The 26200-nt window shown below is 41.3% G+C and overlaps 1 long non-coding RNA gene across 2 annotated transcripts; it reads right to left on the reverse strand.

Moving 5' to 3' along the window:
* Positions 1–372: 372 nt before the first annotated feature.
* On the reverse strand, positions 373–3064 carry LOC136539372 (uncharacterized). 2 transcript variants are annotated; one of them, XR_010779649.1, is made up of 7 exons: positions 2605–3064; positions 2452–2518; positions 1735–1801; positions 1556–1650; positions 1371–1463; positions 1150–1275; positions 373–815 (listed from the first exon to the last, which is right to left on the reverse strand). It is a non-coding gene; the product is annotated as an uncharacterized lncRNA (long non-coding RNA). The 2 variants fall into 2 exon arrangements; XR_010779650.1 differs by lacking the exon at positions 2452–2518 and having other exon boundaries at positions 374–815; positions 2578–3064.
* Between the last annotated feature and the right edge of the window lie 23136 nt (positions 3065–26200).

Below are 26200 nucleotides of genomic sequence, written 5' to 3' on the forward strand. Positions count from 1 at the left end.
TGTGGATGGTCCACGTGTCCAATTTTTATTGGGCCACAAGGCTTGCTGTGATAGGTTCTCATTTTCGTCACTGAAGTAAATAGAAATTTGTCACAAAATCAATTACCAAATCGTCACAGAAAGGTCAGATAATTCATCATAAGTGCACATGCTGATTTCATTACAGAATGCAAATAATACTGGAATGACCAAAAGCTTCCATAAATTAACAGGTCTAGTATTCCAGTGACCAACAACTTAATCGACAATTCTAAACTCGGTTCACATAACTCACTAGACATCACATTTGAACTACTAGTTTCATCTCAGTTCACATTAACATCATAGGAAATAATAAAAAGTTGTCAACCACTAGCAACATAAGTTACTACATAAATAAAATCACTAGCAGACCCCTTGCTTAATGAACCAGTAGCTACGAGCAGCGCTCATGTCAAAGAAGCATTGTTGATGGCCAAGATACGCTTGAGCAGCGCATTGTTCTCCTCCATTGCCTTGTTGCTTATCTCTATCAGCTTCTTGTACTCCTCCATCTCCTTTTGTGTCCTCACCAGCTTTTCCTCAGCTTCTTCACTTCTCTTCCTGAGTTCATCGATTTCACCTTGTACAGCAGCCGTAGCTTCAGCTGCTAGTTGCTCCCGAAGCTCGCTTTCATTTTACGATGATGATTTGGAGGATGGCACTAGTTTGATGCCAACACTCTTCAGGAAAAGGTTTGAGCTGTTCTGGGAGAGCACCTGGGACACAACCTGCACACTGGACACTGCTGTCTCACCTTCAGCAATAGGTTCTGTCCTCAAAGCTTCCATATTTGACTGAAACAGCAATGACCCATCATTAGTTGATACTTATTGCATTAATTTGAGGAGGAAATATCACACATGATGTATTTTAAAAAATAAAAACCTATGCTGCATTGATAGAAACTGATGCCAAATAGGTATGCAATCATGAGTCATTTATTTGTTGTCAGGTAACTGAATACAAGTAGAAGTCAATAACATAGGATTATTATTTAGCAAGTATGTCTAGCTATATTGGATTATGACCAGTTTTGAGCAAAAGACAGAATACAAAATGTTTGAAACAAGACATATTATCCAATTAATGAATAGTTGTTGGCACAGCGAAACAGATGTCGTGACTTACAACTGCTTCTCTTGCTAGTTCAGTCAGACCATGTTTGGAGCTGGTATGGCAGGTCTTGAAGGCCTCCACCACATCAAGTTCTTCATTTTGTTCTGTGCTTGGTTCTGCATTGTTTTTCTTCTTCTTCTGTTTCATAGATAACCAATTACAGCAAAGTTTTCTCAGATGAAATGCAAAATAAGTTGTTTAGTGCAAATATGTACATGGTACTCTTTACTTACATATGCATGTAAGTGTGCCACATAGCTGCGAGAACCCGTAGCTTGATGATACTTGACTTTACGGCGATTCTGCTTGTTCTTTTCACTTGATTCCTACAAGATAATGAACATGTCAGATAAGATCATAGGTTTAAAATGAAAAGATCATTTGGAAACTGATTGAGAAAGAATATACGACAAGATACCTATTCATCGGTTCATGCGGCGGAGGAGCGCCTCACCCTCAAAGATACGGCGTGGGTTCTTCTCATCCAGGGTGAGCAGCTCCCTGGCTGCATTTCTGATACGGGGCAGAACAGAGGATAAGTGTGCAGGTTCACATTGATCGAATAGAAAACAACAATCAAATAGAAAGGGAACGGACCCATTCTCAATTTTTCGACAGGGTCTCCATGTCCATGCTGCTGCTCAAGCCATGCTTGCTTCCTCCACTGCATATATGAGCATGAATAAGTAGAATTGTCAATTCTCTTGGCAATAGCAAGAAAACGGATTGTTATCCGACTAAACAAATTTCTTTAGATACTAGGTCCACGTTCTCTAAGTCTTATTATAATAGCACAAGAACACATAAGGACATGTGCATAAGGAACAAACTAGCTGATGTACTGAAAAACAAGTAAACATGCAGGATAGTGTGACATGCAGAATCACAGATATGTGTGCAATGCTTCAGAACATCAAAACTGATCAAAACTACATAACTAGTGCTTGAGCTATGGCTTAGTTAAATATTTAATACATTAGTAAAATATATAGGTACTACTAGTAGCAGATTTACTTTTTATTTATAAACTATTATAGACACATGCGTACAATGATTCTGTATCACAAATATTTAAATTTCCACAAGATTGGTGAGATGCAACAAAAATGAAATTTATCCAATATGAGAAATATTGGCTGCGACCAAGAATTATTTCCATCATGTTTATCTAATGCAGTCAGAAATTATGCGCAATTGGCCGATGAGCAATCTAACGTTTTGCACCCACTTTTTCCAACACAATATAATTCAAGTATTCAATAAATCGGATAGCAAATAGCAACTGAATGTAGGGACTACACATGTTTTCTGTACCTTTTTACAACATACGTCCTGATGTGCCTGTGCTTGCCGTCACCCAGTGTAGCGCCACTCTGTCAGTCTGGCTATGCATCAGAACAAAGCATGTTTTTAATATTATCAAATCTAAAGCAAAGTAACCTGAAGCAGGGCATCACCACAAGTAACCTGGGTGCAGAGATAGGCAACGCGTGTAAGAAATCCTCGAGCCCAAGCACAGCAGCGTATAGCCCTGCAGAGGAACCAACAGAAAGGAGCAGCTAGCGTGAGATGGACCAGGGTAGGAGGGCAAAGGCAAGCAGCGCACTTTGTGGTTGCTGGGCAAGGGGCATCAGCTAGCTTTGGAATGAGCAGCGGCCTGCCTCACCGCCGAGAGACGCATCGACGTCAGGAGGAAGGTCGGCGGCGCCACGACTCGAGTCTCATCGCATGGACGAGCATTAGCAGGGTTGCGCCGCCGCCAGATCTGTCGTGCCTCCGGCCGGAATAGATACTCCACTACCTGAATCTCTGTACTTGTCGGTGAGAATCACAGTGCTCTGGCCAGATCTGGCCCTAGCTGACTGGAAGACAGAGGGGGCGACAGTGGGACGGCAAGCGCTTGGCTAGGGTGGGGTGCTACCGCCTGCCTCCTCCATGCGCCATGCCCCAGCCTCAACCTGCTCCAATGGGGTGGGAGTGGAGCGCACTGGCTAGGATTAGGTGTGGTGTGTTGCGCCAGGTAGCCACGACCACGATGGTCAGGTGGGGTGAGGGAGGCGGCGGCTGATGGTTTGGTGTAGTCGAGTGGCGACGTGTCGCTGGGGGCTGAAACCCTAGTCGCCCCTATTCGCCTCCGGGGCCGACGCAGTGGAAGGAGGGGAGGGGAGGGGAATGACCCTCAATCTTTTATTTTCACTGTAGGGGCGGCTGAGGTTATAAGCCGCCCCTACAGTTGAATTTTTTTTCAAAATTCTAAATCAAAATGAATTAAATAATAAATAATATAGTACAAAAATTTATAATTTTTTTATAGATATATTTACAAATACAATAACTAAAACAACTACAGTTTAAAATTACAAAATTGAACCTTTAAAAATGAGAAAAAAAATTAAATTTTAAAAAATTAAAATCAAAACTACTAAAATAATTTTGAGACACCAAATAATTTTAAATGAAAATTTGATAAACATCAAAGTTGTAGAGGTCATTAAGATCTACAACTTTTATTTTGGTCATCTTGTCATTTGACAAAATTTGAACCTTTCAAATTTGAAATTTTAAAAAATGACAAGTTCGAACCAAAATTTGAGACCCAAAATGATTTCAACATAAAAAGTGATGAATACTAAAGTTGTTCAACTCATTATTATCTACAACTTTTATTTTAGTCATCTTATTATTTGACAAAATTTGAACCTTTCAAATTTGAAATTTTGAAAAACGACAAGTTCGAACCAAAATTTGAGACCCAAATTGATTTCAACATAAAAAGTGATGAATACCAAAGTTGTTCAACTCATGAATATCTACAACTTTTATTTTGATCATTTCTTCATTTGACAAAATTTGAACCTTTCAAATTTGAACTTTTAAAAAATGACAAGTTGGAACCAAAATTTGAGACCCAAATTGATTTCAACATAAAAAGTGATGAATACCAAAGTTGTTCAACTCATGAATATCTACAATTTTTATTTTGGTCATTTCTTCATTTGATAAATTCTTAGCACACATTATTCACTAATCTTACACATGTCTCATGTAGTTTATAAAACCTTATGAGAGATGTGTCACATTTGTGAATAATGTCGTTACCACTTTATCATATGAAGAAATGACCATTACAAAAGTTGTAGATCTTGATGAGTTATTCAACTTTGGTATTTATCACTTTTTCAGCTGAAATCATTTGGGGAACCAAAATCTTATCTGAAAGTTGCATTTTTTTTAAATTCAAAATTTAAATTGCTCAAACTTTTCATATGTATATATTGACAAAACAAACAAAATAAATTGATAGAGAATGATTTTAGAAAATTTTAGGAAAAAAAATCATCAGATTTGGAGTTAGTATGAGGAAGAAAAACTAGTTACAAAGTTGATCCACATATTAAAAAAAGAAATCACACTGTTCACTAAGATCATGTAAGGATCATCTACAATAGTGTGATTTCTCTTTTTAATTTATGGGTAAACTTTGTAACTAGTTGTTCTCCCTCATACTAACTCAAAATGTGATGGTTTTTTTCTAAAAATTTCTAAAATCATGCTTCAGCATTTAAGTTTGATCAAACTTGAATGTGACAATGTTTTACACATTTTAAAATTTGAAATTTAAATTTTGACAAGTTCAAACCAAATTTTCAAACCCTAAATGATTTTATATGCAAAAGTGATGAATACAAAAGTTGTTCAACTCATCAAGATCTACAACTTTTATTTTGGTCACCTTGTCATTTGATAAAATTTGAACCTTTTAAATTTTAAATTTTAAAAAATAATAAGTTCAAACCAAAATTTGAGACCCAAAATGACTTCAACATAAAAAGTGATGAATACCAAAGTTGTTCAGCTCATTAATATCTACAACTTTTATTTTAGTCATCTTGTCATTTGACAAAATTTGAACCTTTCAAGTTGGAATTTTTGAAAAACAACAAGTTCAAACCAAAATTTGAGACCTAAAATGATTTCAACATAAAAAGTGATGAATACCAAAGTTGTTCAACTAATTAATATCTATAACTTTTATTTTAGTCATCTTGTTATTTGACAAAATTTGAACCTTTCAAATTTGAAATTTTAAAAAACGACAAGTTCGAACCAAATTTTGAGACCCAAATTGATTTCAACATAAAAAGCGATGAATACCAAAGTTGTTCAACTCATGAATATATACAACTTTTATTTTGTTCATTTCTTCATTTGACAAATTCTTAGCACACATTGTTCACTAATCTTACACATGTCTCATATAGTTTATAAAACCTTATGAGAGATGTGTCACATTTGTGAACAATGTCGTTACCACTTTATCATATGAAGAAATGACCAATACAAAAGTTGTAGATCTTGATGAGTTATTTAACTTTGGTATTTATCACTTTTTCAGCTAAAATCATTTGGGGAACCAAAATCTTGTCTGAAGTTGCATTTTTTTTAAATTCAAAATTTAAATTGCTCAAACTTTTCATATGTATATATTGACAGAACCAACAAAATAAATTGATAGAGATTGATTTTAGAAAATTTTAGGAAAAAAATCATCAATTATCATGTTATACGTTTACAAATAGAAAAACATGCATGCCTTTATCACAAAATGGCGAGTGCTCCAGTGGTAACGCACCAACATGTCTAGCAGCAGGTCGCGGGTTTGAATCTCCCTGCGTGCGCTATTTTTTGGCAAAAAAAAGGGAGGCGGAAGGATGCAGGTCCACCTAGACCGTGTGGGCCACGCTGCCCCACTTGTTCGCTGCCACGTCCTTAGGCTGAGACCCGCTGGTAGGACCGCATCGCCACGTCTTCGAGGTTGGGACCCAATGGTGGGACCACATCGCCACATCCTCGAGGTGGGACCTGCTGGTGGGACCACGGCGCCATGTCCTCGAGGTGGTACACGAGCCAAACGATCTATGACGATTTAGTTTTGTTGTTTTATGACGATTCTTTTGTTTTCGTCATTATTCTTCGTGCCAAAGCTCCGTCACTGGTTACTTATGACGAAGCTAGAAATTTCGTCATAGAAAGCGCTTGTTCTGTGACGAAATTTGTAAGTGTCACGACTGAATCGTCATTGATGAACACATTTCTAGTAGTGATTTCTTTAACATTGCGGACATAGAGTTTATTTGAAACTTCCACCCAAAATGTTTTACAATGGAAAAATTTATAACCAGTTATGATGTATATTACATATCATCATGTAATGTTTAACATGGTTCGGAGGATGACGATTGACTTCCCCGAGGCGTTCGACATCCCCGCGTCATGAAACCTTCAAGAACGGAGCGCTGATAAAATCCCAAGAGGTTTTTTGGAACTCACCTTGATCCGCTCCGATTCCCCTCCCTAGTGCTCCGCTCTACCATGACATCACTCCCCGACCCAAGGATCCGTCTTTTGCCACCGCAACGCATGTCCTCATTCCATAAAGAAGCTCCCTATGGAGGTGGCTATTGAGATTGCTAGCTGCGTCGCTGCGGCTGCAGCGGATCCTATGGAAGATCTTGGCAGCCTATGAGCAACCTATTCACAGATGCGCACGGTGTGCGGCGACGCCATAGTGGGATGGAGCATACCACTGTGGCAGGTGCTGCTGCGTGGGATGCAACATGGGACCTAGAAGCGGTTCTACGACCATGAGTACCGCACCAAGCTCATCACTAGGCTTGCTAGCATCGGCAACCCGGAGGCCTGCTTCTACGTTGGGATGCGCGCCATCTTCATGGAAGACCATGGCACGCTCATGCCGTAGCTCGACATGCTTGAGCACTCCGCCATGGCTGGCCATGATGTTGCTATATTTGTTCTATCCCTTGTGCTCCATAGGTCCAATAGCGGTGCCAGCAACGACAACATTGTCCGACGGTTGTTGAGGAAGGTCAAAGGTGATGAAGCGGGCCCGGCAGCAAATGTGATGTGGAATAACAAGAAATGTACACATCACCTTGAACAGGCCATGGGGGTGTTGCAGGACTTGGTGGTGTGGCCGACGCTGGGTGAGTGTAGTCCCCTGCCTCCCCTGGCCAAGCCGGTGTGTCGCTAGGATAGACATCAGTGTGGAGGCGAAGGCTGCGGCGACCACGTAGGATGGTAAGGTTGGGAGGAGTGGGCTATGTTCTGCAGCGAGGAGTGTAGGATCCGCAATGAGTGTGATAAGTTCTTCAGAAGAATATGGTATATTTTGGATAGATCAATGTTGATATGTATATATCTGGATGATAGGGATTTGAATGATAAACTCTTCATTCTCCTTAATACAATGATACACAATGCTCATGCGTATTCAAGAAAAAAAGGGATTTCAATGTGAAATGACGAGAAGTGTTTGGGCGGTGCCTCGGGAACCACAACCGGCCAGCATGGCCTCGCCATGGGTTGCCTCGGGAATAGAGCCATGTTGTTTTGGGATTAGTCGTCTACATCGTGTGCAACATCAAGATCAAGTGCCACGATGCAATTATGGTCGGATGATACACCCCCCACTAGATAACTGTCGACACATAATTTTGTCATGTGCCGAGGGCACACGAGCAAGCCGGAAGGGTCCGCTCGATGGAGCTGGAGATCCGCCTAGCTTCAGCGCAGGGATGGTCGATCCTGCACACTCCTCCCAAGACGTGCCAGTCAATTTGACCCTGCAATTGATAAAGAGAGAAAGTTTATCAGTAATTAAGGGCGGAACATGCCGGTGTTGCCAGACAGTCTCGAATGTGTGGCTTTGAGAGCCGATATGAAAGGAGATCGACTAAATAGTCGATTCCAGCATATCCATAAAAATAAATCGGTTAAAGCTCATGGAGTTGTGTAAGAAGAATCGGTTATCGTTCAGGATGAATATCATTCTTTGGATAAATATTAGTCAATGGCAATAAGATGTCAACGATAATTAATTCATACTAAGCCAATGACTGCAAGCAACCAAACTCATTTATAAAAGAAACAGTTCATCAACATTCAATCATTTAATAGAAATAAATCTAATGAACATGTTAGATCTCATCTATCGCTATAACTAGCGGGGCATGAGGAAGAATCCTACATGCCGTAGAAACAACAATAGACTCGATGACCCGAACTTATTACTAATATCAGTGGGGCATGAGGCAGAATCATGCAGGCTGTAATACAATAATAAGATCATAGGGCTAACACACCTTTCAACCTATCGCTACTTCAAAGATCTCATGATGCGAACTGTTTATGAAAGCGCTTGATATCGGCTAAAACAACCAATTCAGGCATAGCGCACAGTTAAGGTCATGCCCTCTCAGAAATAGCTCTACCAAATAACGATCCCCTCTCCACAGTGCTAACAGTGGGGTGTGAGGCAGAATCACACAGACCGTAATAACAGGCTATGGAACAGTTTTCGCTAGCCAATAGATCTACTTAAGATTAAACATGCCTTAACCGTACGCTATGCACGATCAAGATTGATGTAAAACAGCCGATAAAACATAACTCGTCGTTTAAAGTGCATATTAGATCAGTTTAGATTAACAAACGATTGGTTAAAAAAATATAAGGCCGATCTAGATCAATCCTAATCGGGCGAAATGATATTGCTGTAATTAAATAAATAATGGAAGCAATAAGCAATATCAGTAACCTAATGAATCTATCCGAAGGAACGTCACCCTTAGATAGAGTCAATAACTTGACCTTAATCTAGTTCAAGCAGTGAAGGTCGACTGGATCGATGCAGCCGCACTTGAAGTAGATAAGAGTCGATAACTAACTTATACCAGAGTCGCAGTGGAGGTCGACCAGATCGATGTAGCCGTACGAATAAAGGTATAAGCCATGACGGTACTTACAGACAAGCAGTGGAGGTCGACCGGATCGATGCAGCTGTACTTGCTGAAGAACTCGCCGAGATCTACTCTACTCCTACTCCTAAGGGATGGCCAGAGCCGAAAAAAGTAAATAACTGGTATTTGATTGATTGTGTCCTTTACAATAGCCGGGGTTTGATATTTATACCCGAGACCTACGCATGACTCATGTCTAAGCACGACTCATCACAATTTTTGACCCTAAAGAAAACATTCATAATTTAAGATAACTTGGACTCTAATCTTTCCCTTTTTATAGAGTCCAACATGTCTCGTCCTGGCGCCGATCATAGCCTTCGTCGTTATCCGCTGGTGCTATCTAAAGAAAGCCGATTCCAGTTTTGCATTCGAATCAGCTGATTCCGATCTGCACGCAATTGATTTCTTGATGACATAATCTTGAAAGTTTTCGAGTCCCGTGACTCTTCTTTCAAATTTTGATGTAAACAATAACCGAACAGGATCATACACCTATTCTTCTATAAAAACGAAGGCTAAGGCGGGGAAGCAAGTACGATTCCTTTCTAAATTTATTATAGTTACTTTCCTTCTCATCTGATGCTGTTCATATTTCCCCGCACATGTTTCCAACTTTTTAATCCACGCATATTTAATTCAATATTTAAATCCAGCTGGCTCAGGTCGTAATCGAGTTGGGGGTCCAAGGCGCATATGCATATTCCAATCCGGTCTTTGTTTTGCATGCGCAGACGATTGGATGACAAACTCCGTAGCGTGGGCAAGCGATTGAAGGAGCGCTCACACCAATTACCTGTGCACGAAACCCACTCGCTCTTTTTAGGTGTAATATAATAGATTTTATAGACAAACTTGTAAAAAAATTTCAGCTTGATGTTTTTATCGGAAGATAGATTTTTATATAATACTTAGTGATACACATAAGTTAATATAGCACAAATTATCTGCCAATTATGTACAGGAACTAGTATTATGATGCAAACTTACATACAAAAGTTAATATAACAAATGGTATTTTATCGTCCACGCTATAATTTTTTAATAATATTCACTTTCGCAATTTTTTTATTTTTAGAAAGCTACCAAGTTATACTTATAGTTTTATATATAATATTGTTTTACCGAACAAAACTTATAGCATATCATAACTTATTCAATACAATTCTTTCTATAATTTTGTAGAATTTATACTTCCAAATTATGTACATAAGCTAATACAACAAATTTATATATAGAACTTACATATATAAAACTAATACGACTCTGTAAAAAGCATATACACACACATCCGGCCCTTTTCTGGGTCTAATTGTAGCAAAGTGAAAAGAGAAAAGAGAAAAGAATAGATTATAGGCATGTTGCACGGTAGATTGTATAGGCATGTTGCAAGCTGGAGGATGCAGCGATGACTCTCTTTGTATCCTACATGGATGACTCTTTACTTTTAGGCTTGGCTTTAGTTAAAGATGTCTATGAAATATGAACTTTGTGGCTTTTTGTGTGTTAAACTTTATAATAAATTTGGTCTGATTCCTTTATCGGGAGGATAGAGCTGGATGTTTGATTCCATTATTTAATAAACACACACATGAGTATGAACTATAAAGAGTAAAATGGCCGGTCCTTGAATTTGTAGGGCTTTGTCGTTCCGGTTCCTAAACTCAGAAAGTATGCCATTTCGATCTTTAAACTCTGTTCGGGTCTCATATATTCATCCAAACGGATGTGAACCTACATGTCAGCTCTCTCTCTCTCATCTCTCACCTCTCTCGTGTGCAAGGGTCATCTCGTCGGCGTGCCGCTATTCGGCGTGGCTGCGCCTACGACAGCCGCGGTCGTGCTCGCCGGCGTGCCTGCGCGCGGTGTCGGCTCGCGCGTGTCTGTGCGTGGCGGTGGCAAGTACATGTACCTCTCCGGCCGCATCGACATGCGCATGGTCGAGAAGACCGTCCTGTGCCTCATCGGCTCTGCCATGGTACGCGATGGGAAGTAGCACGAGACGGCATACGGGCGCATTAGCGAGCAGCTGCACCAGGAGGGTGCCATGCTCGCCATCGAGGTCATGATGCGCAATCGGATCACCATCACCATGCCCACGCACCTCATGCATGCGGACATCGGGACATGCAAGCGCAAGCGTATCACGTGCACGCCCTGCACTCCCTCGCGTGTTCGCGCGAACGCAAGCAATGCGTGGCGGCGGCTCGCGCGCATTCCGGCGGCTCGCCCGCGCCCTTGTGCAGCGGCGCCGGCGGCATCTTGCCTTCGTGGCCGCGGTGCCTGTGCGCGGACGCGGCGGCTCGCACGCCTGTCTGTACGCGGCGGCGGCTGTTGCTCTCCCGCGCGCCTGTGCGCCGGCACCCGGCAGCAACGAGAAAGATGGTTCTTTTCAAAATAGTTCCTCATGAAATATGTAAATATTTGTGTAATTTATGTGTTTGGGCAATTTTGCTTATAACCCCGCTAATGTTTTATTTCAAGCAATCAAATATTATCTTTGCATGCGGGCACAGATCCATACTCGTTTGGATGAACATGAGACCCAAACACAGATTAAGGACTAGAATGACACACTTTCTGAGTTTAGGAACCGGGATGACACACTCCTGCAGGTTTAAGGATCGGCCATGAACTTTACTCAACTATAAAATACTCCCTTGATCCATTCTAATTTATAAGATATTTTAACTTTTTTTTAAATTTGTAGCTTTTGCTATGTACCTAGATATAAGTTATGTCTACGTACATAACAAAATTTATGTATCTAGAAATACCAAAACATCTTTGGAATAGACGGAGTATAATTTTTATATAAGCTTATGCTAGAAAATTATAGGTATAAATTTTAGGACACATAAAATTGTATAAATAAATTATACATATAGAGAAAAAGAAAAGTAAAATGATAATAACGCCTACAGTCCACGTGAACTGTACGTGGCCGGTGTCCGTTCGCTCGGAGCGAACGTTTTCTACGCAAAACACATTCGTTAATCTGGAATCAGGTGCAATGCCTTCCGTTGGTGTGCAGGCCTGCAGAACTCGCAAAGTCGCAAGTCGCTACTACCCAACAAACGCGAGCCTCCGAACGAGGATTTGAGACCCAGCCCCGGAGATATGTCGGGATGGCGGGGATGCTCACGGCTAAAAAAAAACATTTTTAGGGTGGTTGGCAATTTTTTTTGTAGGGGTGGTTTGCTCAGCCGCCTCTACGTAAGGGTCTCTATAAATCATGCATTTGCATGAGCGGTTCTCAGGCCGGGATGGCTGGTGATTCCAGCCACCCCTACAAATTTATTTATAGGGGCGGCTCGTATTATCAGTCGCCCCTATAAATCGATTTGTAGAGGCGGCTGTAGTCCGAGCCGCCCCTACAAACAACTATTTATAGGGGCGGTTCAATCTAGAACCAACCCTACAATACGTTTTTTCGCAAAAAAATTCAAATTTACAATTCAAAATCGCGTTGCCGAACGTTCCACGACCAACGTTTCGAACCGAGTTCGCATTGCCAAACGCCCCGCGATCAACATTTCGAACCGCGTTGCCGAACGCCCCGCGACCAACGTTCTGAACCGCGTTCGCGTTGCCGAACGCCCCGCGACCGCGACTACAAGCACAAGAGTATTCTATAAACTACAATTACAAATCCAATTCACAAGAATATATACAATCCATCATTAAATATATAAATTCCATACACATTGTTATCAACGTCCTAGAGCTAGACTTTCAGTCTCACGAAGGTGTTGGTACTGAGAATTTGTACCTAACTCAGACTCTCGGTCATGGTAGGCGCCTCTGACGTGTACAATCTGGTCCAATATGAAATTGCAAAGGTCACCGATGAGCTCTAAGAGTTGGTCATCCTTGTATGTGTCTCTTTTCATTCCTTTCTCTTCTCTCCACTATAAGAGAACAAGTTTCGGCTTAGTATTTCATACCATTTACGAAGTTTTTATACTACGGGTGAAGAGGTTCAAACTTACCCTTAAGGGGTGTCTCCTGTAGACACCGGTGTTACTCATTATAGAACATATATAGTATCCACAATGTACACTCTCAGGCTTCTACTTGGGGCACTGTGTGTTTTGCATATAAAAATGTTAAGTAATGCTTTTGACAGCCATGTAATGGAGTACTGAAGAAGTAAGTTATACTTACCGCACATAGTATTTTTATAGCTAGCTTTTTCTTCCTTGCTGGATCATGCCTTCCATGATGATTAGTGACATAGAACCTAAATGTCCTGTTCGAATTATTTTAGCAAATACAACTTGTTAGTATCCAAAAGTGAACGTTACAAGTATGTATACAAACATATAAGCTAATGAGGATTGTCGATATGTATACGTCTTGAGAATTGATATGAAGTCTTTGTATGTCACCGTGTCCTTATCTAATGAGTCAAAGACCCATGCCATGCTCCTTCTGACATCGACAGCTATACAAATCCAGTGGTTGCTGCATGAATTTAATCATAGAACTAGATAAGCTCTTTTACATCGAATAAAATATATCGAACAAAGCTTTAAATATAGAGTTGAGCTTACTCGAAGTTGTATGGTAGCCATATAGTAGAGTGTTGTTAGAGATTTTTGAAAGCCAGGACAATGTATGCCGCAACCTTAAGGGACTCTTCCCTTAGTTTCGACGTACGGATGTGCTCTTTCTCCCGAAGAGTCTTTACAGCAGCTACCTCTTTGGCATCAAGTGTCCACCATTTAGGGTAATTGAAATTTATTTGGGCTATAGCTTGAGGGTCCACATATCCGGCTTTCACATTTGGCATTTGTTTGACAATGTGCATTTGCATTCTACAAATTACGGTGTGGGTTAGTTACAACAAAATTCAAAGATTACATTCATATTATATCAGGAGGACAGGGACTTATAGACACCACGTGCGAATTAGATTTATCTCAATTTCTCTCAGGTGAAAGCATGTTTGCGTGTCATTGAAGTCAAAGACAATTTTCCCGATTGGGCTTCCAAATGTGCCGGTGGGGAAGCATGCTTGTATGATATCTATGCTCGTTGGGAGAACACGTAAGTAACAATCATGAAACCTTCTCATTCCAAGTGGTAGGCGCTGGATGTCCCGGTTTGGTAGGAAGGGCTTGCCTCTTTCATATGTTTTCGAGCAATCCTTTGACCATTTGATGGCATCAACATTTGGATACTGCTTTATAATTTGGTGGAGTTTGCTAGTGACGGCCTCCTCAGAACCCCATGATGGGATTTTTTTAACTTGGTTCTCAGGCTTGAACTGGTCATGGGAATACCACTTGGACCCAACAAGATGTCTTTGATCGGAATATAAACTGACCTTATGGTGATTGGATGCTTCTTTCAAAGTTTCTATTCAGACACGTCCTCATCTTCTTGTGCTGCAGCTTCTTCAGGAGGCACTCATTGTTCATGTATCGGCTATGCTTGTTGAGAAGACTGTGGTATCTCATGATGCACTTGCTCGGTACGAGCTGAAGAAGGTTGTGGCATCTCATCAGGCACATGCTCGCTAGGAGACGGAGAAGAATGTGGCATCTCAGGAATGTGGGGGGTCATGAGACGGTGAAAATATCTCCCCGACCTCAACAACTCACTCCAAATTTGGGAGAGGGGGAGGCGGCGAAGAAGCAGTCAATATAATGTCCCGTTTGTGCCAGAGGATGAACAGCCCATAACGTCTCCGAGTAACACCAGCCCCTCGGGAGTTGCATAGTCTATCCTCCACTGTATGCACCTCGACCCTAGTGTAGTCCGAAGATATCTTATTATTGTGGTGTAAGCCACCGGGAGGATGTGCCACATCCGTTGCCACCTCCATCACAGTGTTCTACTAGCCGCTGAGAAACACCAAGGTGCAACTAGTTAGTTCCCATATGCGATCGACTAGGGTTGTGGCTGCAGTGGAACCTTGGCTGCTAGGAACTTTTGAAGGGCTACCAACTAATGCTAGTTCTCCCGGTGTCGTCACTAATATTCGTGGCTTCGTAGACAGTCCTTGCTCCTCCAGTGCCTTCACAACTAGAGCCTTCACTTGGAGCTCAAGACTAGTCTCCCGGTCTTGGCCATGTTTCTTGTATATGTGATTGTCCTCTTCGAATCCTCACTTCTAGGTCGTCCTTTTCCCTAGCCCCCTGGTGTGGCCTGTGTGCTCCTTGTTTCCCAAGCCAAGGCTAAGCTCGTCCCTCTCTCTGGAAGGATTGAATGAGCCCTTCTACTTGTCTTCAGCATATTTCAGTATCCTTGATACCGCCTCTTGGGTCTTCGGCTTATCAAACTTAAGATTACTGCCGGATGATTCTGTACTCCTCGCATATATCCAGTTCCTTGAGCGTACCTTCAAATTCGTCACATCGATATTCCCAGCAGCTGCGGCCTCTTCGTCCATCTTCCTAAACTGCTCTTCCTTGGCATAGTAGCCACCGGGACCTAGATGATGGTGGTGTTTGTTCCTCTTCGACAGCTCGGTGTTACGGGCACTGAGCTCCAATGCCTCCGGTGAAGTCTTCTGAGCCACGAGCTCCTCCCATTGACTAGGAGTTATTTTGCCGAACTCGTTGAAGGGAGTTAACCCCTTTTGGATATACTTCATGTTGAGCTCCGACCTCCAACATCAGAATGACTCTCCCATCATCCTGATAGCATTTTTTTACCAATTCGTGCTTACCCTCCGGAAATCTAAAATTGACCTTCAACTGCCTATCCCATAGTGCATTCTTTGTGTTCTCCGGTACCTCTTTCCAGTTAGGGATTGCTGGGTTCAATTTATCTCTTACTAGGGCCCCGATCGCATTGCGGAATTTTCCTCTTAATTCCTTCGGCTCAAGGATCTCCCCTGCTAGCCCGACCTCCGTTATCACATAGCATGCCTTATATGGATATAGATTTCCTTTTCTATCATCTCGTTTCCTCTTAGCCTTGGTAGTCGTGGTTGTGTCTTGAGTTTGTGGAGCAGAGGCATCGTGATCCATCTCTGTGGCTGTTGCCTCTGCTCTCCTTTCCTCTACTCTGTCTTGTCCAGCGAGATGTCACGGACGTCGATGTCGTCTTTTCCGAGTTTCAGGAGGGACCTGTATATACGATAGGTCAAAGTGTTAGCAGAGGTAACATAACCAAAGCTTTAGCAAAATTTACAAGCTAAGGCTTTTTCCCTACCTCCTCGTTCGGGTCAAAATCCTTGTCCAAATCTTCCTCCGTTGGCCTCCTTCTAGCTTCACATGGGAAAGGATCCTCGGGACTTTCATATCCCTCTTCTGAGTCATCATCATCATCCTCTTCTTCTTCGCCTTCAGCAGCCTCTCCTGCTCTTCCTTCTGCTCCCCCTTCCTCCTCGTCACACTGCTCCTGAGTAAGCATCACTTCTAGATCCTTTTCTAACTCATTATCGAACTGCTCCTAAGTTAGCTGGTCCTCTAGTGCTTGGTCCTCATTGGTTGGGTGCTCATCATGCTCGGGGCATTGGGCTGCACTGTCTGGTGTCCACGACATTATTTCGCACTTTGTTTTAATAGATGCAAGAAAGTGTGCTTTAGGTACGCGAGAAGGTATAAGAAATAAAAAAGGGCTATAAACCAAAGTAGTCCTATAAAACAATAATATATCAAAAAAAGAGCAGTAGCAATGGTAGAGGCCTCAGAAATATGTCAATCATCATCTGATCTTGAACTTGGAGCATCAAGGCTTCATAACAGAGAAGAGAGGAGAAGGTAATGTAGGGGTGACTGCTAATGATGCCAAGTTCCTCACAAGTTCTTGATCATCAGCTCATATTCCATATAATGTATGGACTTGGACAATTTCATCATCGATAAAACAAAGGAGAGGAGAGGAGAGGGGAGATTTGGCAAAAAAACCAACAGTTGCTTAGCAAACAAGTGCAGCAGCTAATGGCAAAAGACAGGACAACAAGTCCTAGGCGAGTCCTAGGAGATTTGGCAAAAAAAGCAACAGCAGCCAACAATTAGTAGCTAGAAGTAGCCACTTAGGAGTAGTAAGTAGAAAGTAGTTGAGTAGAGTAAGTGTAGTAGTAGAGTGGTAGTAGTAGAGTAAGAGCAGCAGCCACTTAGGAGTAGTAGTAGGAGCATCACTGAAAGAAGAGCAGCAGTAGGAGTAGCAAGTACAGGGAGGAGGAGTAATAGGAGTAGTAAGAGGAGTAGTAGGAGTAGTAAGAGGAGGAGTAGTAGGAGTAGTGGTGGTAGTAGTAGTAGTAGTAGTAGTAGTAGTAGTAGTAGTAGTAGTAGTAGTAGTAGTAGTAGTAGTAGTAGTAGCAGCAGCAGCAGCAGCAGCAGCAGCAACCACTACACACCAGCAGTATATAAGCAAAAAACCAGAGAAGGAGTAGTAGTAGGAGCAGGAGGAGTACTAGTAGGAGTAGTGGTAGGAGTAGTAGTAGTAGTTAAGTAGTAGTAGTAGCAACACCCACTACACACTAGCAGTATATAAGCAAAAAATAGAGAAGGAGTGGTAGTAGTAGAGTAAGAGCAGCAGCCACTTAGGAGTAGCAAGTAGTAGTAGTAAGTAGAAAGTAGTAGAGTAGAGTAAGTGTAGCAGTAGAGTGGTAGTAGTGGAGTAAGAGCAGCAACCACTTAGGAGTAGTAGTAGGAGCTTCACTGAAAGAAGAGCAGCAGTAGGAGTAGCAAGTACAGGGAGGAGGAGTAGTAAGAGGAGGAGGAGGAGGAGAAGTAGTAGGAGGAGGAGTAGTAGGAGGAGGAGTAGTAGCAGTAGTAGCAGCAGCAGCCACTACACACCAGCAGTATATAAGCAAAAAGAATAGAGAAGGAGTAGTAGTAGGAGCAGGAGGAGTACTAGTAGGAGTAGTGGTTGGAGTAGGAGTAGTAGTAGTAGCAACAGCCACTACACACCAGCAATATATAAGAAAAAAATAGAGGCGTGGTAGTAGTAGAGTAAGAGCAGCAGCCACTATACACCAGCAGTATATAAGCAAAAAAATAGAGAAGGAGTAGTAGTAGGAGCAGGAGTACTAGTAGAAGTAGTCGTAGGAGTAGTAGTAGTAGTAGCAACAGCCACTATACACCAGCAGTATATAAGCAAAAAAATAGAGAAGGAGTGGTAGTAGTAGAGTAAGAGCAGCAGCCACTTAGGAGTAGCAAGTAGTAGTAGTAAGTAGAAAGTAGTAGAGTAGAGTAAGTGTAGCAGTAGAGTGGTAGTAGGAGAGTAAGAGCAGCAGCCACTTAGGAGTAGTAGTAGGAGCATCACTGAAACAAGAGCAGCAGTAGGAGTAGCAAGTACAGGGAGGAGGAGTAATAGGAGTAGTAAGAGGAGTAGTAGGAGGAGGAGGACTTTTGTATCCATCTCGTCATTTTGTCAGTCATCTCATTTCACTTGTGACAGATTATATAACACTTTATAAATGTGTCAACAAAAGTCAAGTCTGGTGCTATAATGAGTTTAAGTGGAGACCAGACTAGATGAGTCATCTCATTTCACAGGTGCAATAATGACAGATTTGATCTTATCATATAGATTATGACAGCACCCGTCCACAATATATATGTCCACAATATCAAACAATATCAGATTAAGACAGCATGCGTCCACACGGTGGAGACAGCACGCATCCACACAGCCGGCCAGCTCTGTGGACAGCATATATGTCCACAATATCAAACAATGAAGCAGTAAGTAATACATGTGGGCAGCGAACCGTTGCCAAATCAAACAATGGTTTTGTTGTTTCCATGGGCGGGCTCCTGCGGTGCATATAAAACAGATACTACTTCTATCCTAAATTAATTAAGTGCAGTTTAAATTTATACTAAGTAAATAACTCTACCAATATAATAAGGTCACCTAGCTCTCCATTGGACTGTTTAATTAGTTGTCGGTAAACAACAAGAGTAACGAGTCTTTGACCTTCACTTCACAAACATCCTAGCCAAGAGCTAAAGAGATGCAAACAAACATGAACTTGTTGGAAAATTTGCATACATGTTTAACTAATTGAAATAAAAAATATCGCTTTATCCCGTCAGGGGAAGAAAAGATGGTAAATTGATGAATTTTGGTACCAGGTCAGGCTCAATGGTGGAAATGTAACATCCAAGGACCATGCCTTTAGGTTTACCGAAAAGAACAAGTTTTTAGTTGATTTCACAGAAATGCAGGATTCATGGGTCCTTTTCAAGTCCCTACTGCTATTCTAGGCCAATGGTTTTGCTTTCTTTCCTTGAAAGCTTTTTTAAAGTAATTAATAGCACAAAAGTGATTACTACTCCCTCCCTCTGTCACCGAATAAATTAATTCCTAGAATTCCTAGAATCGAACAAGCACTTGAAATCAATTGAGAAGCAAGAAAGAGTGGATATGAACTCACATTGGGCCTGGGTCGCCTGGGCCTAGACCGGCGCAGCGCCTGCAGCTGGCTGGCGTTGGCCACCCCGAGCACGGCTGACTCGTAGGTGCCGATGTTCCCGACGATCCTCTTGGTCGACTGTAGGTACACGTACGCCTCCACGGAGACCAGTGCGGACGGTGGCTCCCACTGCCTGGAGTGGAACAGGAAGCCGAGCTCGGTGGGGCGGGTGCGGAGATGGGGCCGCCGCCGGCCGGTCAGAAACCCTAGGTCGGGGAGGAGCAGGTACGCGGGTGCGGGGAGGGGGCGCGCAGGGCCGGCGTTGGGACAGGTCCGGGAGGCAGCCTGTCGGCGTCGGAGAAGAAGAGAGCGCCCAACAGGCAACTCCCGTGTGCGGCCTTGAATATATAGTCAGGATGATTTGTAGGGGCGGTTCCTGATCCAGCCGCCCCTATAAATGCATTTGTAGGGGCGGTTCCTGATCTAGCCGCCCCTACAAATAGTTTCTATTTTTTAAATTATAAATTCTATATTTTTTATATCATAAAAACACAAAGTAATATAAAAAAATTATGTATATGCACAAATATAATATTTTGTATTATTCTATATATGAAGAAATATATATATATATATATATATATATATATATATATATATATATATATATATATATATAAACAATTGTGGTCAAAACAATATAGAAAACAAAAAAACAAAAATTAAAAATTTGAATTTTAAAACTTCGACTATAATTTTATGACATTAAATGAAATAAAATAAAAATGTTGTAAACATAAAAGTTGTATAACTCATCAACATGTACAACTTTTAATTTGGTCATCTTGTCATGTGACTTTGTTTGAACGATTCAAATTTTGAAATTCAAACAATTTCAACTTAAAACAATATTTTGAAAGAGTAAATGATTTCAGATGAAAAACTCATGAATACCGAAGTTGTAGAACTCATCAATATGTACAACTTTTATTTTGATCATATTTTCATTTGACCAAATTTGAATAGTTGAAATTTTGAATTTCACTAAATAGCAACTTCAAACAAGATTTTGAAACCTTAAATGATTTCAACAATAAAAGTTGTGAACATAAAAGTTGTTGAACTCCTCACTATCTACAACTTTTATTTTAGTCACTTTTTCATGTGACAAAGTATTAGTAAACATTGTTCATAAATCCACATATGACTCATAGTTTCATGAACTATACGAGAAACATGTTGATTTGTAAACAATGTTTACTATCACTTTGTCAGATGAAGAAATAATCAAAATAAAAGTTATAGATCTTGATGAGTTATACAACTTTGGTACTCATCACTTTTTCAGCTGAAATCATTTAATGGTTGAAAATCTTGTTCGAACTTGTTATTTTTTTTAAATTTGAAAATTTAAAGTGCTCAAACTTTGTCAAATGAAAAGAATGACCAAATCAACACACTAACTTGATAGGGCAAGATTTTAGAAAATTTTAGGAAAAAAAATTATCATATTTGGAGTTAGTATGAGGGAGAAAGACTAGTTACAAATTTTACCCAGAGATTAAAAAGAAAAATCACAACTGTTCATGATGATTAATGATGAACAAGTGTGATTTCTCTTTTTAATCTGTGGCTGAAACTTATAACTAGTTTTTCTCCCTCATACTAACTCCAAATGTGATGGTTTTTTCCCTAAAATTTTTTAAAATCATGCTCTATCATTTTAGTCTAGTCATCTATCTTTGTCACTAATTTTGAACAATTCAAATTTTAAATTTCAGAAAATGACAGCTTCAAACCTGATTTTCAAACACTAAATGATTTCAACTGTAAAGGTGATGAATATAAAAGTTGTATAACGCATCAAGATCTCATACTTTTATTTTGGTCATTTCTTCATTTCATAAAGTGTTAAGTGATTTCATAAAGTTTTAGTAATAATAGAGTGGATGTTCAAATAGAGTCATCTGGATGTTGCAAAGAGTAGTCTCACACACATGCATAAATGTAGTCTCACAGACATACAAAAATATGTAGTCTTACACACGTACATAAATATTTAGTCTCACACGCATGCATAAATAAAGTCTTACAAACACACACTTACACAAACACTCCACGTTCAACAACTAGCTAGCCTGCTGTAACGACTTTCCCCTTGACACCTTTTCGTTCCCATGGCAATATGTCTTTGGGGATGTTCTTTTCCACAACACTGATCTTCTTAGGAAAGTCTATGAATAGCGGCATCTCATCGTAGTTATTGTAAGCTTCAATATCGTCCACGTCATCAACTCCAATAATGTGCTGTTTCTCAGAGGCAACCACGTGCTCTGTCTTCTTCTTCGAGGGGAGGTTACTTTGTGGGTCAGACATATAGAAAACTTATGCGACACGTGAAGCGAGCACCCAAGGGTCATCTTGGTAGCCTAGATTCTCGAGGTCCATGACTCTCAATCCGATCTCGTTCAGTTGGTATTGTTTGATCCAGCGGCATCAAAACAGGGCCACCATTATATCCCTTTCATAGTCCAGTTCCCATATCTCTTCAATGATGCCAAAGTATTGGATCTTTCGCCCCAATCCATTGAGAGCCTCTATTCGAATGTCACTATTTTGGTTCACATATTTACTATCCTTTGCGTGGGTATAGTACATATACCCATTGATGTCATAAGCATTCCAAGATGTCACCTATCTTGATGGCCCCTCTGCCAACCTACTGATGGTAATAGAGTCTGTGGTTTCTCCAGGCGGTATGTTTTGGTCCTTCAACCATGTAGTTAGTCATTGCTTGTGTTGTTTCATGACCCAATTATCCGAACGGCCATTTCTCTCCGCCATAATGGTAGCCAAGTGTTCATCAATGTACGGTTGCATCAGTTGTGTACTCTGCAAGACACTATAATGCACCCGACTCACCTCTTTGTAATCATGGTCGATGAACACTTTTCTACCACTGGTGCCCTTCCTAGGCAGCCTACCCTTGTGACGAGAATCGGGTTTACCAATCCCTTTCTGTACTTTTAGGTACTCTTGACAGCACTCGACGACTTCTTCAGTACTGTAACCCTCTATCATGGAGCCCTCTGGGTATGCTCGATTATGCACGTATCGACTTAGAACCGCTCGTAGGTCCACATTTCATGCAAGTAGCAAGGGTCCAATGCCTGTATCTGATGAACCATGTGAATCATGAGATGTGGCATTATATCAAAAAAAGCAGGAGGTAAACACATCTCCAGTTGGTTTTGTGTCTCCACCACAAATTCACGTAGGTCACTTAGCTCTTGCTTGCCAATCGTCTTCTGTGAGATCTTCGAAAAGAAGTAGCACATGCGGGTGATGGCCATTTTCAAGAACTCTTGCTTTATAGCCCTAATTGCAATAGGTAGAAACACTATCAGCATCACATGGCAATCATGAGCCTTGCAGTGTGTTATTGACAAGTCCTTCATCGACACTAGCTTCTTAACATTTGCTGAAAACCTAGTCGGGACTTTGATCCTCCTCAGGAAAGTGCATATAGCTCTCTTCTCGTCTGGTGTTAGGTTGAAGCACGCCACGGGCAGAGTGTATTTTCCATTAGCCTCAGGTATCGGGTGAAGCTGTGGCATCACGTTTAGCTGCACCATGTCTTTCCGTGCTTTCAGACCATCCTTTGACTTGCCTGTGTCTATCAAGGTAGCAATGAGACTCTCAAAGACATTCTTCTGCACGTGCATAGCATTAATGGCATGGGGGACCTCCAAGTCTGGCCAATAAGGCAGATACTGAAAGAAGATCGATTGTTTCTTGAAAGGTACGCCTTCGACAGGAGGTGTGCTTCTATCTCTATTCATCCCATCTGGATTCTTCTTTCCATAGATGACACGTATGTTTTTCACCATTCTGTACACGTGTTCTTCGTTATGATGTCTCTCCAGAGGGGGTTCAATCTCCGGGGTGTTGTCACAAAATCTAAAGAACAATTTGATGTGGTACTTGTGACTTATCTTTAAGAAGCATCGGTTCCTTAGGTAAACGATCTTCTTGGATGCATCTAGGTACACCCATGTAGTACCATCCAAGCAAACCAAGCATCCCATCTTTCCTTTGATCTATCCAGACAAAGCAAACAGCGCGGGATAATCATTGGTAGTAACAAATATTATTGCTCTACATATGAAGTCCTCCTTTCGGAACGCATCGTACATCTGCTCCCCATGCCTCCATAGCCTCTCCATTTCTTGCATCAAAGGCTCGATGAACACGTCTATATCAATGCCTGGTTGTTTAGCGCCAGAAATAAGAATAGTGAGGAGAAGGTACTTCCTCTTCTGACACAACCATGTTGGGATGTTGTACATGGTCAAGATCACTGGGCATGTGCTGTGGTCGCTCATCCTCTCACTGAGGGAATTCATTCCATCGGTGCTCAAGCCAAACCGTACATTCCTTGGGTCATCGCTGAATTCTTTGTGCTTCTCATCAAACCTTTGCCACTGACTACAATCAGCCGGGTGTGCAATCTTATCATCATCCACCTTACGCTCATCATCCCACCATGTCATCAGTGCGGCTTCTTTAGGGTTTAGGAAGATACGTCTCAAGCGGTCGGTCACTAGCAGGTACCACATTACCAAGGCAGGAATTCTTCTCTGCTTTGCATCGTTGCCTAATGGAGTGTCCTCTGGGGGCTGAGATTCTTGTACCACCTTTTTTGTACCCTTCTTATTCCTCTTTTCCCCGTGGAGGGTTCGTCCCCACCATAAAGGTCATTGTTCTTGTACCGGCTGGCCCCACACCAGGGACATTTATCTAGTGACTTGAATGTTTCACCATGAAAAAGTATACAGTGGTTGGGGCATGCATGGATTTTTTCAACCCCCATTGTCAATAGACTTATGACCTTCTTCGCTTGGTATGTGTTGGCGGGAACTGAGTTTGGTTGTGGCAGCACCCATGACAGGAGATGCAATAGATCATTGAAACTACAGTCTGACAAGCCGTACTTAGCCTTCAGGATGAGCAGCTCAAGCACAAAACGTAGCAATGTCTAATGTGTCGGACAACCCTTTTCAACACCATATACAGTCTCCTTCGATACTTTTGTCACCCTTTCTAAATTTTCTAGACCTTTCGGGCTATTTAGTAAAATCTCTGGTCCAAGGGCTCGAATCATGTCCTCCAAATCATCTTCATCCCCGACACGTGCTCTACCATCATTATTGGCACCACCTTCGTCGTTACCATCCCAACCACCAGCATCACCACCTTGTTCATTGCTAAACTCGAAATCCATTCGTACATCAAGCTCTGCTGAATATTGGGACAGGGATTCTATGGTTTCGTCGTCGTATTCCTCCTCATCCTCGTCGTTAACAATAATCGTTTCACCATGATGAATCCACACTGTGTAGTCCTCAACAAATCCTCGCATAATCAAATGTGATCTGATGATAGTCACATCTATCCATGCCATACGGTTCTTGCAATCTTTACAGGGGTAAATAATTGTATCCTTATTCTCTTTCAATGTCATTACATGCTTCTTTGCGGCTTCAATAAATTTATCCACCTCTTCACGGAAACCTGCCTTGAACCTTAACGAACCATACATCCAAGAGTTCCTGTACTCCATCTTTTACAACAACAATAAAACAAACATTAAATGACTACTTATTCAGATATATATAAAAATAAATAAAATTAATAATTACTTGAGAATAATTGTATATACTTCAGATATATATGAATATAAATCTAATATAATTACATGAAGCATACAAACACACCATGGTAGAGGAAAATTAATTAATGGCCCATTTATCCATAAATAATTAAAATACATATTTATTGATTACAATAAACAATTTCAAAGGCAACAATTAGCAACAATTATACTTTACCCAATATCTTTCATACAAACCCTAGTCCAATTTCATCAAACATAAATTTACAAAAACAAAATTAATAAAAAACCAAACCCTAGATCTAGATCCACATGCACATCAAACATCCATAAAACTAACTAATTGTTCACTAAAATAAAAAAAACATGGACCAAATAAGGTACTGATCTTGTTCTCCTCCCTAATTTACCCTAGTACATTTAAAACTTGGCTCTAATTTGCTTCATAAGTAGCTCAAGCACCATAGAAGAGAGAGAAAAATAAAACTCTAATTACTCACTAACCAACTATTAAAACTTTAAAAAAAGTGTGGAATAGTATTTTCTTACCTTCTACAACCTCTCCACCAAAGGATTTGAGACCAAAACCTTCCCCCTTAGTAGAGCAATTTTTGGGAGGTGCCCAAGGCCTCCCCACCTTTCTTTCATGGGTTAGAGTGAGTGACCCGAGGAGGAAGAAGTGTTGCAGCTGTTTTATATGTAGGTCATTTGTAGGGGCGGCTGGTGATTGAGCCGCCCCTACAAATCCGAGCTATATATACGTGGGCATTTGTAGGGACGGCTCAATCACCAGCCACCCCTACAAATAGAAATTCCAGGGGCGGCTGGTAATTGAGCTGTCCCTACAAATCAGACCCCATTTGTAGGGAAGGCTCGTATCACCAGCCGCCCCTGCTGTTCCATTTGTAGGGGCGGCTGTTGTCTGGGCACCTGAGCACGCCACTGTAGGGGCGGCTCCATCACCAGTTGCCCCTACAAAAAATTCGACCCGTTGCTAAAAATTATTTTTTACGTAGTGGCTGGGCCATCTGGTGCCGCGCCGACTCCCTCGACTTCCTTCCCTCTGTCGTGGCTCCTTATCTGCCACTGCTCGGTTAGTCGGATATGATGATGGTGCTGTCTGTGTAACAAAAGGTAGGATATCATATTAGCATTAGATGATGAAAAGATGAGACTCTTTAGCACCATAGTTTTTTCTTTCTTTCTTTTAGTATACTATGCATCCGCAAGAAAGGAGAAGACATT

This window comes from Miscanthus floridulus, chromosome 2, assembly GCF_019320115.1.
Source record: "Miscanthus floridulus cultivar M001 chromosome 2, ASM1932011v1, whole genome shotgun sequence".
NCBI lineage: Eukaryota > Viridiplantae > Streptophyta > Magnoliopsida > Poales > Poaceae > Miscanthus > Miscanthus floridulus.